At 48.6% G+C, this 18,277-nt stretch overlaps 1 protein-coding gene across 4 annotated transcripts in view; it reads left to right on the top strand.

The window, feature by feature from the left end:
- Positions 1–1,189: 1,189 nt before the first annotated feature.
- Kif1a (kinesin family member 1A) overlaps positions 1,190–18,277 on the top strand; it is an 89,356-nt gene continuing 72,268 nt past the window's right edge. For 3 of the 4 annotated variants that reach the window (XM_031368472.1, XM_031368474.1, XM_031368473.1), the window contains exon 1: positions 1,190–1,443. The gene's annotated coding sequence lies outside the window, so the exon portion shown is untranslated. The remainder of the gene's footprint in view (positions 1,444–18,277) is intronic. The other variant, XM_031368475.1, reaches the window with a different exon arrangement.

Here is an 18,277-nt window from a genome sequence, read left to right as displayed (position 1 = left end):
AGCAATTCAAATATCCAAGCGAGATGAATGTCTAGAGAAAGCTTTGCCAGGATTCACAAGTGCAGCGGAAAATGGAGAGTCATAAACACCGTGCCTTTCTGTTCCTGCCATCCTTGAAGGCATCCTTATTCCGGTGATACTGGGGAACAGAAAGGGGGGAAGCCTCCCCCTACCCTGGCTTTGGAGGGGTGGGGTAGGGAAGGGGGTAGTCTCAGCCAGAAGATGGAGGGTCTGGCCGGTGCTGCTTACAGGGCTCTAGCTGCAGTTTCAAACTGAGATTGCGCACCACCTCCTTTAGGCCACTGTAGGACAACCATTTGAAGTGCCCAACAACTGCCAGGGGCAGAAGATGCTGCTGGCAGGAGCTTTTTGAAGAGGAAGCTTGAAACCCTAGTTGTATGGTAATATGATGTCATCACTCCCACCCCCCGCAGTGCGGGGAGTCCAGGTGGGTGAGCTGACCATGGGCTTTACCCGAGTTACTCAGCCCTGGGCCCTGTAGTTCAACCGAGCTGCCAGCCAGCCCTTACTGAAAAGAGAAAAATCCGAAGAGACTTGGTGAAGGCTGAGGTCTGCCGTTGAAGGTCCAGGGAAGCGTGTGGGTTGAGGTCCAGGGGGGTTAGGCTGGAGTGACAGTGTGTGATGACAGTCTAGGACCCATGGAACAGGGAGGGGGACGAAGAGGAGGTCTCCACCTGACGGAAGGATGTGTGAGAGAAAGAGGTGCTGGGCAGCCCGTGTGGCATCCTCCTGTCAGCAGAGCTCTCTGCAACGCGCTGACTTCCCTCTGGTGATCTGGCCCAAAAGCCAGAAGAGATTTTTAAGACCCACCTGTTAACACTTGGAATCCAAATCCCTAACCCGCCCCTAAGTCCCCTCTTCAGTGAAAGATGTGCCTCAACCCATCCCCATTTTTTTTTTGGTCCCCCTACGATAAGCCTGTGTTGATGTCTCTTGGTCCTGGAGATGGATGCTTTACAGTTTTTGTGATTTCAATTGAAAGCAGTCAGCATGAGGAAGGGTTCAGGGTCTGCAGGCAGGTCTAGCTGGGCGCCACCGGGTCCCTCTCCTCTGTGAACGAAAGGCACCGCTGAGCGAGGGGGTGCTGCACCCGATTACGGGCGTCCGTCTCCCACCTCTCACCGGTGATGTCACAGCCCAGCCCCAGCCCCCTCCCGCTCCAACCCCGTCTCTTCTGCGGCCGCTACGCCCGTCCCTCTCCCTGTGCGACAAACCAGCTGGCGGCTGAGGCTCGGACGCAGCGCGCAGCCAACCAGCGCATCGGGAGGGGCTTGGGGCGGGCCGGGTCGGGGGCGCGGAGTCCGTCACGCGGTGCCACCGTCACAGCACCAAGAGCAGCCAGCAAGAAGCATCAGTTCCAGGCTCGGGGACCCTCTCCGGTACCAGTGCCCATGCACGGCCATCACCAGTGACGCCTGAGAGGTAAGGCTACTGCCCACTCGGCCTGTCGCCATCCGCGCCCATCATCCCGCACCTGTCCCTGGCATCCGGCACCCGCACTAAATGTGCATCGGGTGGGAGATTCCGAGCCAGCGCCAATGTCCTTGTCGCAGCCCGAAGCGCGGGCTTGAAGCTGCGGCTTCCCTTCCCCCGACCTTCCTCCGCCTCTTAGAAGAACAAAGGGGCCAATTCAGGGGTGTCGGTGCTTCCTGCGAAGCTTTTCAGGGGCCCCAGAAAAGACTCCTTTGCTGAGGCGCGACCCTTGGCCCATGTGGGTGGAGGTCTCCAGCTAGAGGAACAAGCAGAACTGGGCACAGCCTCCTTTCTCCCGTATCCCTCCACTGCAGAGGAGCTACCCAGAGGGATGCGACGGAACCGCGGGGGAGGGGAGGCAGAGAGGCAGAGTAGGGACCAGGACGAGGCTGAGGGGCGTCGGGACGGGGCGCGGCTGCTGATCCAGGCCCTAGGGGAGAGTGCGCGGGGCAGCCGCTCTGGTCCCCAGTGGGGGAGGGCAGATGCTCGAGCCGACAGCAAAACACGCGGGCGGGGCGGGGGATGCGGCGCCACGGCCAGGCCACTGGCTTAATGCGCACTTGGTGACTGCCCATCACTCCTAGTGCTCCCGACGCTCCTCCCTCCAGAGACCCCATTTCCCTTTCAGAAAGACACTATACGGGAGGAAACCACCCGCAGACACGCCTGGCGGCTACAAAGCCAGTGCCCCAGTAACAGGTGTGGTCCCAGTGCAGGGAGGGGACTGGGGGACGCGTCGTCTGGGCTGACAGAGGTCTCGGGGCGTCTGGCGTCAGTTGACTCTAGGAACATTGCCTGTGAAGACCCTCGCCTTCCCTCATTAAGCCACTCCTCTCCCCAACTGCTTCCCGGGGGAATGCCACCGCCCTCTACTCCCGAAGGGCAGGGACCACAGTAGGGCTAAGGGAGAGGGTGGGTCTGCGGTGCAGTGAGGTGCAGGCTGCTGGGGGCCGCAGGAACGGGAGGGGGAGGGGACAGAGGGATTGCCAAGTCATGGGGCCTGCTGGGCGCCGGCGCGACGTCGCCCGGGCGCGGACCCGATGCGCGCCCACGTCCCCAGGAATGGGGATTTTTTTTAATCCCCCAGAGACCAGAGGACCCGTCCCCCAGTGGCTAGCCTTCCTAAGAGGGGACCGCATTGCTGGGATTAAAGACCTGCTAGGGCAAGCGGATTGGATCAAGTGGCTGCAGGCTCTGGAGGAGGTGCGGAGAGTCATTGCCAGTGTTAGTCCAATCCTGGGGACTCGCAGCTTCAGCAAGCAAGCTCCCGCCGGAGACGCGGTCACTCCGAGCTGGCCGAAGTCGGCTGCCAGGGCAATGTGCCCAGCGCCTCTGTCTAAGGAGGCAGCGCAGGCTACAGGGAAGCTGTGGGGTTCAGGGGGCGCTGGGACCGCACCTGCGGCGGCCATTTTGCAGGTGTGGCTGGTCACCTGCCCTCGTCAGGCTGGAGGGAAGGGGTGGACAGGGCAGGCGTGGAGACGGCAGTGGGGTGTGATGAAGCAGGGTCAGATGGGCTGCAGGGTCCAAGGCAGGCCTCAGATCTCTTGCGAGAGCATGGTTCTCGGGAGGTTCCTTGCTTTGGGTGGGTGGGGTCGCAATCCAGGTCTTCTTAGGCAGAGGGCGGCAGGAGTCTCAGAGTCCTCTGGGTGGTAAAACCTGGAGAGAGCCCTGTTCCCAAGGCAGGGACTCCTTACTCGAAGCTTCCTCTTGTACTGAGGGTGAATCTGAAGGACAGATTGTCCTTCTTGGTTTGCGGGCCACTAGTCAGAGAGGCTGCCTTCAGAGGTCCCAGTGTGAGACTGAGAGCTGGCAATATGTCTTTGGGATCCGTCCCCAGTTCCCATCCCCGGAGCCTGGTACTGTTCAGGCCGGATGCATCTCTTCTCATGCCCGCTAATCCCCTGCTCAGAGGGAGCGTGGAACCTGCAGGCTGCACCAGCCTCACACAGGTGGGGACCTGTGCTCTGCACAGAGCCAGAGCTGGTGTGTTTGGATTCAGTCCCAGACCAGTAAGAGGGGATTAGGTGGTCTCAGGATCCAGCCTGTTCTGTCTCTTCGGTCGATTGTGTGTTCTGCCAATGTAGCTGGGTAGTCCTCCTGTGGGCTTTTGTACAGGGTTTGGGGGGAGGGGCGGCAAAGGCAGGGTAGCAGATGAGTCTGATCAGCGCTAGGAAAAGCCCAGGAGGACAAGGAGGGTTCAAGGAGGATCATCTGGCACAAAAACTACTGGGAGGGGCCCAGTGATCACCTGTGGACAGGGATGGGCCTGGGCCACCGAGCTGGCAGAGGAACATGTGATTTGCAGGCCTATCTCTTCCCTAGCGCATGGGCAAAACCAGGGTTCTTAGATCCAAGGACAGAGCTTCCCACTGCCCACCCTGGACAGTACAGAGACGGCCCAGACACACCTGGTGTAGCTGGCCTGCCTGCCGCTTCACTTCCGAGCCCAAACCTGGTCATGTGCCCACACTTGGCCTTACTGACTACTCTCCCAGGCTCATGGTGACTCAAGGAAGGACTGGATGAGCCAGGCCTGCAGGTGAGGATGCTGCAGGCCCCGAGGACCCAGTCAAGGTCAGCAGCAAAGACTGTCCCGGTTCCTTTGCCTCCTGATTGCTCTCAGTGCCTACCCCAGTCCCTTTAGATGGCACTTAGTTCCTGATTACTGTCAGCAAAGCCTTTACAGCCTGCATTTAATCGTATCCCAGGAGTAGAATGGGCAGGTCAAGGCACTCAGATGGTCTGGAGGTCTTCCCCACCCCCCATGTTGTCTACTGCTCACATTTCAAGACTCATGTCCCCCTACCCAGATATCCTTAGTCCTAACCAGAGCCAGAGACCCACAGCAATGACAGCTCTGTTTTAGAAACAGGTGACCAACGACACTAAGCTGCTGCGTATCCCCCTGCTCCGGCTGCCAATGTCCTTAGCTGCTTCCCACTGAGCCCATCTAACCTCTCAACATCCTGGCTTGAGATGGTGATAAGTCACCTGTCTAAGGGTGGCAGACAGGGAGAGGCAGACTCAGGAGTTCCAGCACCCATCTAGGATCCTGGGTACCACTAACCTTGCACAGGGACAGACCCTAGGTCAGCTCAAAGAGAGGGGCTGCAGGAGCAGTCAGGGTCATTGAGACTCTACGGGCTTTATCTTCTCCATATTTACCTCATGGGCCACACACACCAGATACAAACACCATAGCATGTTCACATGTGTACACATCCTCGTATGTCACACTCATGTACACACACACACACACACGTGTAGACACACATACATTCAGCATCCCTGGGTCGCTGGGTTCTTGGTTGTTGTTGTTTGTTGTCGTCGTTCTGGTTTTGGTTTTTGTTCTGTCGGAATCTTTTTTGAATAGCTCTCTTCTCCCAGCCTTAGATCTCCCTGAAAGGTGTCTTAGGTGCTGCCTCCTTCAGAAAGCTTGCTGTACGTCACCTGCACAGAGGATGCAGACCACACCCCTTGTAACCTCTGCTCTCCCTTGTAGGCTTAAGGCTGGGCAGAAAGCAGGGGAAATATATATGACATAGGCTGAGCTATGCTGTTGTGTGCATTCCATTACCTGATGCTCTCAGATGCCAGTGAGGAAACAGTAGCATGTCCATTACTCAGATGCAGACACCAAGGCTCCGGAGAAGTCTTGCTTGACATTTCCAGACTCCGATCCATTGCTGCTCTTTTAGTGCCTTCTGTCTACCTCCCACCCCTCTCATCTGTCCTCCTTTATTCTCTTAACATCCCCACTCCTCACTCCTTCCAGGGGAGTGGGCAACATAGGGTCACCTCCTACCATCCAGTAAGGCTCAGTGAGTACCATCTTTGACATCAAATGCTCAGGGTTAGCAGAGGACTACACTGACATCTGGGGTAGTCCTGGGTCTGTGAATTTTTGAGGTTGGCTTTGCAGGGCTTCCTTCCCTCTGGATGGAGCTCCAGAGGTCATAACGACCCCTGACTGTCCCCATGGTTCCTTCCCCTTGAGGGGTTGGAGATGCCCAGAAATGACCTAGAGGGGTACCAGGATTCCCTACATCCACTCACCTTCAAGTGAGCCTCAATTTCCTATTCTACCTGTCACCAGTTTAAGGTAAGACACTAAGACAGGGCCAGTGCACATCAGCTTCCGAGGCTGCTGTCCTGGGTAGGGGAAACTTAGCAGCTTTGTGTGATTGGCTCCCACTTTCTGCCCACTTCTCAGTCTAGGACCACTGGCTGCGGGTCCCCAGCATGGGGCAGAGCTATAGCAACTACAAAAGGTGATTTTGATGCGTGGAGGAACACAGAGGACCACTGGTCCGCAGTCTTGCTTGCCTGTGCATTACCTCTGTACTTTGGCAGGATGCTCTCTTTTTTAAATACATATTTTTAAATTTAGTTTTATGTGTACATGTGCTTTGTTTGCATGTATGTCTGTGCCAGAAGACCAGAAGACAGTGTCCCTGAACTGGAGTTACAGATGATTGTGAGCCACTGTGTGGGTGCTAGGAATTGAACCCAAGTCCTTTGGAAGAGCAGCCAGTGTTCTTAACCACTGAGCCATCTCCAGCCCCTGGCAAGACTTTCTTGGTCAGGGGTTTCTTTTCTCTAGATCCCAGATATCTTTTAATAGAGTGGGTTTCTTTTGTCTCCAGGGTTCCACAGCTCTGCTGAGACCCCTCTTTCCTGACACCCCCAGGCCTGGGAGCCACCTCCCTGTCTGGCTGATTACTATTGGCCTAAGGCACATTATCTTCTATCAGTTGGTCCCTGCCTCTTGTCAATTCAAGCCTCTGATTCTCAGCCCCCTTGGCTGTCTGCTTATGGTTTTCTATCTGGCTTGGCTGGGGCACATCCTCATGAGACTGATTGTAAATGACGCACGAATCCATGAGTGTGAGGGGCTCAGCTCTGTCCTCACCCTGGCACTGAGTCATTTCTTCAAAACTCTGGAGGATATGCCTTCATGGCCCTGGGCATCCAGGTGCTTAAGAGAATCTTTGTCCATAACTCTCCCCTCTCTGGAGTCTTCATTTTCCATGGGGCTCTACCCGTACACTTGGGTAGGTATCTGAGGTTTTGTGTTCAAAGATGCTTCTGGACCATTTCAATGGAAGATCAGGTCTCTATAGGTTTTCTAGTCCTCCCATCCTTTACCTCCTTTCTTCCTCAGATTCCAGGGTTGCTGCCTCCCCAAACCACTCCACTTTTGTCTCCCTGTCTTCTCTGTTTCATGGCTACTTTTAGACATCACTTTCCAGCTTTTGGATTGAAATTCTGTATGTCTCCTTTTTTACATTATGCCTCTAACGCATTGCCTTTGTTGACTCTAACTGCTCCCATCTCAGAGCGTCTTGCTCCCATACTCAAAGACAGCTCTTTCTAAAGCACTTGGGTATGTAAGCCGAGGCTTCGTTTGCTGGTTTAGTGTGCCGGTGGCATTCCTTTTCCTATAGGGATCATTTTCTGCCGTTTTGCTCAAGCTCTGCACTTCCCACATTTGCTCTCCTCACAGATCCTGGGGGTCCTCCTTGGTACATGCACGTCTCGGAAGGCCAGGTGACTGAGGAGAGCTTGTGACTTGTCTATTTCCTCTGAGTGGGGGCCTGTGCCTGGACCAGGGATCCTTTGAAGGCTCAGGCCCACATGATGGGGTGGCTGCTGACAACTTACCTACCCAGCACAGGAGCTTCAGTCCCAGCTTCTGCCCTGAAGGCTGTGTGCACTCTTTAATATTTGTGGAAAAAAAGCCTACAGTGGCTGCTGATAGTCCCAGCAGCACTACCTATTCTGAGGTGGGCAGTGGCAGTGGGATAGAGTCTCAGGTTAAGTTGTGTGCCTCTCACCTTCCTCTGGATTCTTTGGGTGCCCTGGGAACCCTGGGAGGAGTACCACACGAGCACCACCCCACCCCAGCCTCTGCTTCATTGTATCACTTCAGAGCATTCATGGTCTTCCTTCTAGTTGCTAAGGATGGCCCTACTGCACTTCCTACCATTTTACGAGGTCTCAGTGTGACTGGCTGGCGGGTGTGCCAGCCAGTGTGATTGTCAATTGGCCGAGGGTCCCCTCCTCACTTTTGGGGGGGGGGCTTGGGGTGTGGCCTGGCCTGTCTTTGACTCTGTGCATCCATTGAGATATGAAGAAAACCCCATTTCAGACTTTTCCCCTCTCATATTCTTTGAAATGATTCAGTGTTCAGGAAGAGGAACCTGTTGATGCTGTGTTCTTCAAAGTCTCTGGCATGTGGCATGTGTGTGTGTTTGCGTGCACGCAAAATACGCACATGCGCATATCAGACTTATCTTAAAGGTAGGGAGATCCCCAGGTAAAAAGTGCTAGGTTGCTAGGGAGGCCCTCATGTGTTCTCTGCAGAGTCTCATCCTTCCCTGGTGGCTAAGAGCACCTGCTACTCATGCTCGCTCGACTTGTATGCCTTCTGCATGTGACTTGATTCAAGTCCTGTAGCTGTCATGCAATACCTGAGATCATGTAACTATTAAAACATAGGGGCTCATTTGGCCCACAGTCAAAGAGCATGACGCCTGCCTTCTTCACTCAGCTATGATGAAGGACTTAGACTGCATCTACAAGGTAAAACTGTCCCACTCAAGACAGAACAAGTGTGTCAGAAAGCTTGATTTTATATTAAAGTCATTGCTGTGATGAGCCATTAACCCACGAATCCACGAGTGATTCATTTCCTCATCCTAAAGATATGTGAACACATGGCTCTGGGGATTAGGTTCGAGCTATGGCTGCGACCTCAGCCATTGCATCATGGTTGTCGCCTGCCCACTGTCCACAGGGATTTGACATTTCCTTGCTCTCCCTGTGCACAGCACGGTCCCATGTTGATACAGAAGCCTGAAATACACAGATGCATCCTGGTCCATGCCACTCTCTGACACTGGCAGTAATGCCTCTGATGCCCCAGTGTGGGCTATGTTCCCTGGCTCAGGAGCCCCCAAGGCGGCTCAGTTTCCCTTTGACTCTGCCGTTCCCACGCTCCACATTAGCCTTCCCCACCACTATGCACATTGCGTTTGAGGGAGCTCACCCTTTCCACATCCTCTGGAGTGTAATGTGATGGTGTTATCCTAGCTACCCTTTAAAAAACTAAATATATAGATATTTACTATCTTGTATGTATGTGTATATGTGTGTGTGTACATGCACATATGTGTGCACACACAGAGGTACACAGAGGCCAGAGGAGGGTTTGGGTCCTGCTCTCCTCTCCCCCATCTTGCTCTTTAGAGTTACGAGTCTCTTTACTGACTCTAGCTCACCATTTTTTCAGCCAGGCTGGTGTGGGTAGGTTTCTATCCCTCCTTGCATCACCCTGTCTATCTGCCAGTCTGACTGCCTGCCTGCCTGTCTGTCTATCTATCTATCCATCTATCATCTATCTACCTATCTATCTAATCTAGCATCTATCTATCCACCTATCATCTATCTATTATCCATCCATCTATTTACCCATCTATCATATGTCTGTCTATCTATCTACCTATCTGTCTATCATGTTTATCTATCTATCTATCTATCTAATCTAATTTATCATCCATCTATCCACCTATCATCTATCTATTATCCATCCATCTATTTATCCACCTATCATCTGTCTATTTATCTCATCTATCTATCTATCTGTCTGTCTATGTCTATCCATCCATCTATCCATCCATCCATCCATCCATCCATCCATCCATCCATCCATCCATCCATCTATCTGAGATCATACGTAGCTCAGAATGATCCTGAACTTGCTGTGAGTGGAAGATGACATTAGACCCCTCATCTTTTTGTCTCCCTTTCAAGTGCTGGGATTACAGGAGTCGGTTCATCACAGCCAGCTTCCCATTCAGTCCCAGCACTACACTGTATCTCCTGATTTACGTCCGAAACTCAATGTGTATGCTTGAAACCACATAGGTATCTGATAAAGTTTAGTTTATGGAGTGAGCACAGTGAAGGTGAACATTAGTTCATAATACAGTGATGCTTTAACAATAATAAACCTTAAGAAATTTAAAACATGGAAAGTGCTTAGTTTTGCAAATTTCCATTTAATATTCTTTGGTCATGGTTGTCCCCAGGTAGCAGAATCCAAATGTGTTAGCTGCTCTTACAACAAACACCCAAGAGAATTGACTTACAAAGGGAGAAGGTTTAGTAAGGTTTAGAGTTTAGGTCTGGCTGGGCGGTGGTGGCGCATGCCTTTAAACCCAGTACTTGGGAGGCAGAGGAAGACAGATTTCTGAGTTTGAGGCCAGCCTGGTCTACAGAGTGAGGTCCAGGACAGCCAGGGCTACACAGAGAAACCCTGTCTCGAAAATAAAAATAAAAAATAAAGAAAAAAAAAAGAAACCATAAATAGAGATTAGGTCTGAGGTTGCATGGACACATTGCTTTGGACCTGTGTGGAGACATCATGGCAAGAGTTCAGTATGAACAAAGCCATTTTAACCTCATTTTTAGGAGAGAAGAAGAGAGGGGCTAAAGTGTAGTACTGGGACTGAATGGGAAACTGGCTGTGATGAACTGACTCCTGTAATCCTAGCACTTGAAAGGGAGACAAAAAGATGAGGGGTCTAATATCTTCCACTCACAGTAAGTTCAGGATCATTCTGAGCTACGTATGATCTCGGATAGATGGATGGATGGATGGATGGATAGATGGATGAATAGATGGATGGATAGACATAGATAGATAGATAGACAGTCAAGTACTTCCCAAGTGACTGGAAGACCACCCATTACGTCCTCTCCTAAAGGCCACCTCACCTCCCAGTAGTGTAAGTGGGAGTCTAATGGTCCAGATGCAAACTGTAGCCCTGGGGCAGTGAGTCAAAGGCCTGTTTCCCTTCAGTCTTGTTACTGCTGTCCCTAGTGTCTTATTCTCCCACACACATTTTTAGAAGCAACTTGCCAAGTTGAGGAAAAGAGATTAAGAGATCATTTGAAACTTTGCTGGAGTTCTAGATTAATTTACATAAAAGTCAACATTCTTGAGATTTTTGTTCTTCACAAAAAGTCATAATTCAGGATGGGGAGGTGGCTCAGCGGGTGCCAGGCAAACAGGACAACTTGAATTCAACCCCCAGTACCAATGCTTGTAGCCCAAGTGCTGGGGAGACAGGGGCAGGAAGGCCCTCGGGGCAAGCAAGCTACTCTTGCCCAATGGGTGAACTACAGGTTCAGTGAGACCTCTGCTCTCCTGCGTGTGCCTGCAGGCAACACACACACACACACACACATGTGCATGTGCACACGTACATGCACACGTGCACTAAGGAAACGGTCATCGTTCTTCATTTAGATCTTCTGCCATGTTTTAGGCAAAGTTTTAAATTTTTCTTCACGGGATCTTTAGTGATGACCTTTAGTGCTTTGTAGTTTGGTCACTACTTTAAATGGTATTGTAAAATGTTTCTAACTCTCAGGTCTGGTGTGTATCGGCATGTCGATTTCCAACAGTGCTGCTGAAGTTCTGTACTTACTCAGGATTTGTGGGAAATCTTGGTGTCTTTGCAAATGAGCAAACAGACTGAGTGGTGACTATCTGTGCGCTCTCTCTCTCTCTCTCTCTCTCTCTCTCTCTCTCTCTCTCTCTCTCTCTCTCTCTCGGCTTTGTTTACTGTTTTTCCTGTTTTACAGTGTGGCTGGGACCTCTGTAACAGTTAAGCAAAAATGGACTGGTCCCAATTTTTTTTTTTTTATAGATGGGACATTATTTTCCAAGTGTAATGTTTGGGTAGGTTGCAATGGATGGCTTCTGGGATTTAAAAATCAAATTTTCTTGTTTTTTCCCATCACCCCCCCCCCCGCTTCGAGATGGACCAGTACTCCCATCACCGCCCACTGCCTGCCCCAACCCCCTTCGATCTGGACTCTTTTTTTTTTTTTTTAATATATATATAACTGCACATGAATATTTTTTTCTTCTCACCACATGCATATATATATGTAAAAAAATCAAATTTTCTAAAAATATTGCTGAGAGTTATCACACATAGGTGTAGAAGACGACTTATTTATTTATTTTTTAAAAATATCTGCTGAGGGTGTCATATATTCCCCCAGTTTTTTGGGTGTGTGATGAATCACCATGACAGATGCCATTGTTTTTTGTTTTGTTTTGTTTTATTAGATATTATATTTACATTTCAAGTTTTATCCCCTTTCCTGGTTTACTCTCCAAACACCCCCTATTCCCTCCCCTTCTCCCTGCTCACCAACCCGCCCACTCCTGCTTCCTGGCCCTGGCAGGGCTCCTACACTGGGGCACAGAACCTTCACAGGACCAAGGGCCTCTTCTCTCATTGATGATAGACAAGGGCATCGTCTGCTAAACATATGCAGTTGGAGCCATTAGTCCCACCGTGTGTACTCTTTGATTGATGATTTAGTCCCTGGGAGCTCTGAGGGTACTAGTTAGTTCATATTGTTGTTTGTCCTAAGGGGCTGCAAACCCTTCAGCTCCTTGGGTCCTTTCTCTAGTTCATCCGTTGTGCTCAGTCCAATGGATGCCTGAGAGCATCTGCCTCTGTATTAGTCAGGCACTGGTGGAGCCCCTCAGGAGACAGCTCTATCAGGGTCCTGTCAACATGCACTTGCTGGACAGGTGCCATTGTTAAGATGTATCCCAATGTTTCAGGAGTTCCAGATTTTCTTGCTAATTAAGTTTTTAAAATTAGATTTTCCTACTTATCTGTTGTGTGTATTTGTGCACTTGAGAGGCGTGGCCATGTCTGTGGAGGCCAGAAGACAACTTTTGTTAGTTGGTTATCTCCTTCCACCAGGTCGGTGTCTGTCATTGAACTCAGATGGCTGTGCCTCAAATCACTGAACTATCTTGCCATTCCAGTGCTAATTCATCGGGACTAAATCTATGCTCATGAATGAAATTGTCCTGTAATATCTATTTTTTTAAATTCTCCTTGCTTAATTGGTCACCAAAGATATGTTATTCCCAGTGGATAAATTGGAAATGCACACATTCTCTCTGCATCCCTCTTGAAAAGTTTATATAAAATTTGAATTATTGGGGCTTGAGAGATGGCTCAGCGATTGAGAACATCGGCTGCTCTTTCAGAGGTTGTGAGTTCAATTCCCAGCACCCACATGGTGGCTCACAGCCATCTGTAATGGGACCTGATGTTCTCTTTTGGTGTGCAGGTCTACATACAGATAGAGCACTCATATACAGTAAAGAAATACATTTTTTGAAAAATTTTTGAGTTATAATTTTTAAAATGTATGGTACAACACACTTTTAAAGTACTACTAGTTTTTTGGGAAATATACATTTATTATTATATAATTATATTTGCACAATAATTATAATATAATTATTATGTATATTGTTTAGTTTAGTTCTTTTCTTGAGGTAGAGTCTTGCGCTGTCGCCAGATTGGTATCAATTTCCTGGGTTCAGTTGAATCCTGCCTTGGCCTCTTCACTGCTGGAAACACAGACACAGACCATGGTGCTGGGCTTGTGGGTAAATTTTTAAATAGTTGATTCAATTTTATCTAATAACACAGAAAATATTGTGTTCTTGATGACTGGCTTTTCCCTAGTTACAGCCCTTCCTGCTTCTGGCACTTCTAATATCTATTGGTTCTAGGTATTTGTGTGTGTGTGTGTGTGTGTGTGTGTGTGTTTCTACTGTGGTTCCTGAGTGAGATGCTTTCCCTCTAGAGCACACTGGATGTTGCTCTAGCAGGCTGCAGCTCTCTAGAGGGACAGCTTTGCCCATCAAAGCCCATTAAACTTTTCCGGAGTGCATATCTAGGGTAGACTTCCCGCAGGGAGGAGTAGAGTCACCGGAAGAGCACAGGATTCTTTGGTGTGTCCACAGAATCCCTAGGGTGGAGAGGACTCTGCATCTTGACTGACTGCATCACAAATACCTCCTTACTTGGCCCAAGCTTTGGGGATTGTTTCGCTTTCAGCTGTTCTGTCCTTTTGTCTCTGGGTCACATGGCTATGGATTGTCACTGTAAGGTTCAGGGGCACCATGAGCAAATATTTGGAGTTGTGAGCAGTCTCTTCCTTTCCAGAACTATCCAACCTCCACACCCACCCAAACACTGAGAGCTAAGTCTGGTCCTGTGACTCCCTCCTGCTTGGTAGTGGAAGCCCCCATTATGGTTGCTAATAGTATTTTTGTTATTATTGACTAATTATTTCTGTAGCTTTATCAGGGCTTCTTTGGTGTACCCATTATTTAAAAGTTTATTTGTAAAATTTCTAAATATGTAGGTTAGTTTTTGTTGTTGTTGTTATTGTTGTTGTTAATATTTAGTTTGTTTTCAAGCTAAGTGGTTCATTTGATATTGGGAGTTACTTTGTAGCCTGCTAAGTTTTAAGTTTCTAAAAGTTTATATTTTAGCCCATTGTTTTCCACTACTGCTTTCTTCCATTACTACTTTCTTCAGCAACTGTGTCTGGGCATTTAAAACTCTAGCATCATTCAGGGTGTCATCCCTGCCTGCCTGCGTCCACTATCTGCCTCTCTCTCCCATGGCTCTAGTAAAATGAATTGCTTGGCCACCTATGTTTTTGAGCTTACATGTGTCTGAGCATCTGCACTGGGGACATGGGTGGTGGTCCTTTGCAGGAGACCTGTGACAGTTCTCACAGGGGCTTCAGACTTGATGCTGAGATCAGCTCAGGTGCCGTGGATCTCAACTGGAAATTGCAACTCCAAGAGGACCAGCCATGGCCTCAGACTCTTCGACATTCTTGCTTTGCCATTCTGTGTCCTTGTGTCTCCAAGTCATTGAAGCAATCCCCTGCGTGTGTCCCTTTAATAGCGTACAGATCTCTCCAGCCTTGCCACCCCTGAGGGTGGAGCTTTGAAGGTTAGGCTGTCCTGTGGTAGTGCATGAGTGGTCCCAGTTCTGGTGCCTGGTATCTGCAAGGGCGCTTGCCTTCCTGCTGACGTAGCACCCTTATTTCAGGAGTGCTGGCTATGCACTTTTCATTCCATTTTGTTTCCTGAGTACTTTTCTCACTTGGTTCTGAGGTGTTATTTGTCCTGCATTTCTAGGTGCTCTGTAATGTGGGCCAGAGGTGGCTGTCACGTCTACTGTTCTCTCTATTGAGAAATGTTCATTTTAGTGAGAAAACTTATTCTTGTCTACACACACACACACACACACATACACATTTGATGACCAAAAATGAGTCTTTTGTTATTGTTTGCCTGGAGAATGTGGCTCAGGCTCCAAACCTCCTACGTCAGCTTCCTAAGGTCTGGGATTACAGGTGTGTGTGTGTGTGTGTGTGTGTGTGTGTGTGTGTGTGTGTGTGTGTGATGACACCCAGTTTGGTTTTTTTAAGGCAGGGTCTCTCTGTGTAGCCCTGGCTGTCCTGGAGTTCATTATGTAGACCAGGCTGGCCTTGTACTCACAGAAACCCACCTACCTTTGCCTCCCCAGATTAAAATTAATTCTTTTTAAGTTAATATGCACACAAAAGAATCAAACAATGTAGCAAATTTATTTAGAAAAGTCACCAGTTTTTACTTCCTGCCTCAATTATTTACCCCTATAGGTTTTTTTTTTAATGCTATTTTTTCTTAAGCAAAATAATGGGATTACCCTTTCAGTTCTCTCTGTTTTAAGCATTGTATGAAGAGACAGTTAAAGCATTTACCCTTTGTGTTTTGTTTATTTCAATGTCTTGGTTTGAACATTCACCCATTAATGCTCTCTACCCTGATTCCATTGGAAAAGAAAGTGAACCAGACCTAAAGATGAGACCTGGGCTTTCCTGAGAATGATGAACAGGAGGGAGCAGAGAGCTACAGAACAACCAAAGCAGTACACATCAAAAGGAAGAAAGCCACCTTCGAGAAAAAATAAACCCTTAGAAAAGGAAAGAGAGAAAAGATCCTTGATAAACATAGGAGTCAACATCTTCAACAAAATACCCAGCAAGCCAAACCATGGTACAAAATTTCCCCAACATTACCCTGTAAAATGATGAAGATGGAGAGAAACTGCTCGGTGGTTGAGAGCTCTTGTTGTTCTTGCGGAGGTTCAGTTCCCAGCACCACACTATGGTTCACAATCATCCATAACTCCAATTTTTCTTCCAAGCATTGGGAAGATAATATACCACAGTCAAATGACATTCTTTGCAGAGATGCAAAGATGGTCACCAAAGCCAGTCACCATCAACAAAGTGAGGGACAAAATGTTGTCTCAATAGATAAAGCTGGCAGGTGATAAAATTCAACATCCTTTTTTTTTTTTTTTTTTTTTTTTTTTGAGACAGGGTTTCTCTGTGTACCTCTGGCTATCCTGGAACTTATTCACTCTGTAGGCCAGGCTGGCCTCAAACTCAGAAATCCATCTGTCTTTGTCTCCCAAGTGCTAGGATTAAAGGCATGTGCCATCACTGCCCGGCTAAATTCAACATCCTTTATGAACAAACAAACAAACCACACTGAACAAATTAGATTCCTAATGTACATACGCAATGAAGCCATTTCCTAAGAAGCTAACATCACAGTCAATGGGAGAGCTGGGAGCTTCATCCGAGCCCCTATCAAGGCAAAGGTGCCGTCTTTACCACTGGTTTAGATTTTTCTTTAGATTTATTTATTTTAGGTGTTTGAATGTTTTGCCTGCTTACATGTAGCATGTGAGGTGCTCACAAAGGTCAGAGGATGACACTGGATTCCCTTCTTGTTATGTCCTCACATGGGGGATGGAAACTGGGGACTCTGTCTGGCCTCCTTTGTAAATGAGCCAGGCCACCATGGAGGCCACAGTCTCTTGACTCAACTACTTTCCAGATGTTCCCACACTTCGGAGTTTAGGGCCTCATTACACGAATCTGAGAGGGACATTCAGGCTAAGCCTCCCACCCCACCTGACCTCTGATCTCTTGAGCTTTTGGATTTCCACACACACTTTGCACTGACTTCCATATTGCTGCTTGTCCTGTTCATTTACGGTTCTGTCTGGTGTCTTCACCTCTCCATTTCATTCATTACATTTTTTTTTTCAGTTTGAGAATTTCCTTGTGATTCTTGATAGTTTCCAAACTGGGGCTGGAGACAAGGTTCCGAAGCTAGAGCACTTGTTTGCTCTTGCAAAGGATCCAGGTTTCGTTCACAGCGCCCACATGGTAACCCACACCCATCCGTATATAACTCCAGGTTGAGGGGATCTGATGCCCTCTTCTTGCCTCCTGGGCACAGGCAAAACACTCGTGCACATAGATAAAGAGTTTTTTGAACTTCAATCAGAAAACTAATCTTCTGGTGAGTTTCTTCCCCTCATTGACATCCTGCCCACTTTACCGTATGTTTTAAACATGCTGGTCATGATTATCTTAAAGTCTATGTTGATAATTCCTAGGGCTGTATAGTGGTAGAGTGTGCAGTTTTTTTCCCCCTTTGAAATTTTGATTTTCCTCTTGGTGTCTCTTTATGCCCTGCAAGTTTTTGTTTTAATGACATTTCCCAGACTCTTTTAAAAATATTGATTTTTTTTTGAAAAAAAATTTATGTGTAGAAAGTATTTTGCCTGCGTATCTGTATATGTGTGCACCATAGGCATGCCTGGAGTCCTTGGGAGATACCAGAAGAAGGCACTGTATCCTCTGGAACTGGAATTACCGATGACTGTGAGATGCCATGTGGGTGCTGGGCACTGAGTCCATGTCCTCTGCCAGAGCAGCAGGCTTTTTAAACTGCTGAGCCATCTCTCCAGCCACTTTTGTTAACTTCTGATATAAGGGCTTACATTACTGACGGAGATGCCATCCACACCCTAACATTGCTGTGCCCCACCACAGATGTCTCACCTCTTCTAGAAGATTCAGTCTCAGATCAGTTGAGGCCAGGTCTCATCGATGGGGCCTTGTCTGCTGGGCTCTGCTGTACACCTGTGGTCCTCCAAGACTGGCTCCCATGGCACTGTAGAACTTGCCTAATACTGTGGAAGCCTTCAATGTTCTGATGCTCTTGGGTTGAGCTCTTACACTCTGTACCTTGGGTTCAGAACTTGCCAGGCGTCTTCTGGCCAGAGCTGCCTGTGTGTCCGCCTTGGCATCCCACGTCCTCTGAGATCTCGGCTTCCTGTTTGTCTCCCAACCACAGCACTGCAGGTTTCTCTGGCACTCAGCAACAGTTCTCTGCCTGGAAAGTCTCTCAGCCTCTCAGCCCCTCATCCAGAATGCAAACGGGCGGAAAGCCAGCACTATTCAGTGTTCTCTGTCCCTGCAGCCAGCCCCTGTAAGCCCCTGCCCTAGAATCTTGGCCTGTTCCTCACACTGCTTCAGTCACTTGTTGCAGATCGGTACATTGTATCTGCACCAGATACCCACCTACCCGGGACAAGAATGCCAGCTTCCTGAAGCAGCATTTTGTTTGAGTGGAGCAGCCTTGTGTGTGTGCTTCCGAAAGAAAGTTCCAGCTTATGGTTAAGTGTGGCAAAGCCAGTCGTCCATACTAACCTTAATTTGTTTTTCATTGCATGTGTGCGAGTGTTTTGCCTGCATGTATGTCTGTGTATCACGTGTGTGCAGTGCTTATCCTATGAAGGCCTGTAAAGGATAATAGAGCAACAAATGGATGGGAGCCGCTGTGTGGGATCTGGTACTCAAACCTGGGTTCTCTGATAGAGCAGCCAGTACTCTTTTTTTTCCTTTTTCCTTTAAATTAATTAATTAATAATTAACTAATTAATTAATTGTTTACATTCCATATTTTATCCCCCTGCTCCCCGTCCACCCTCTGACTGTTCCACATCTCACACCTCCT

Source organism: Mastomys coucha, unplaced genomic scaffold (assembly GCF_008632895.1).
Source record: "Mastomys coucha isolate ucsf_1 unplaced genomic scaffold, UCSF_Mcou_1 pScaffold14, whole genome shotgun sequence".
NCBI lineage: Eukaryota > Metazoa > Chordata > Mammalia > Rodentia > Muridae > Mastomys > Mastomys coucha.
This window is presented reverse-complemented; position numbering and strand designations above follow the sequence as displayed.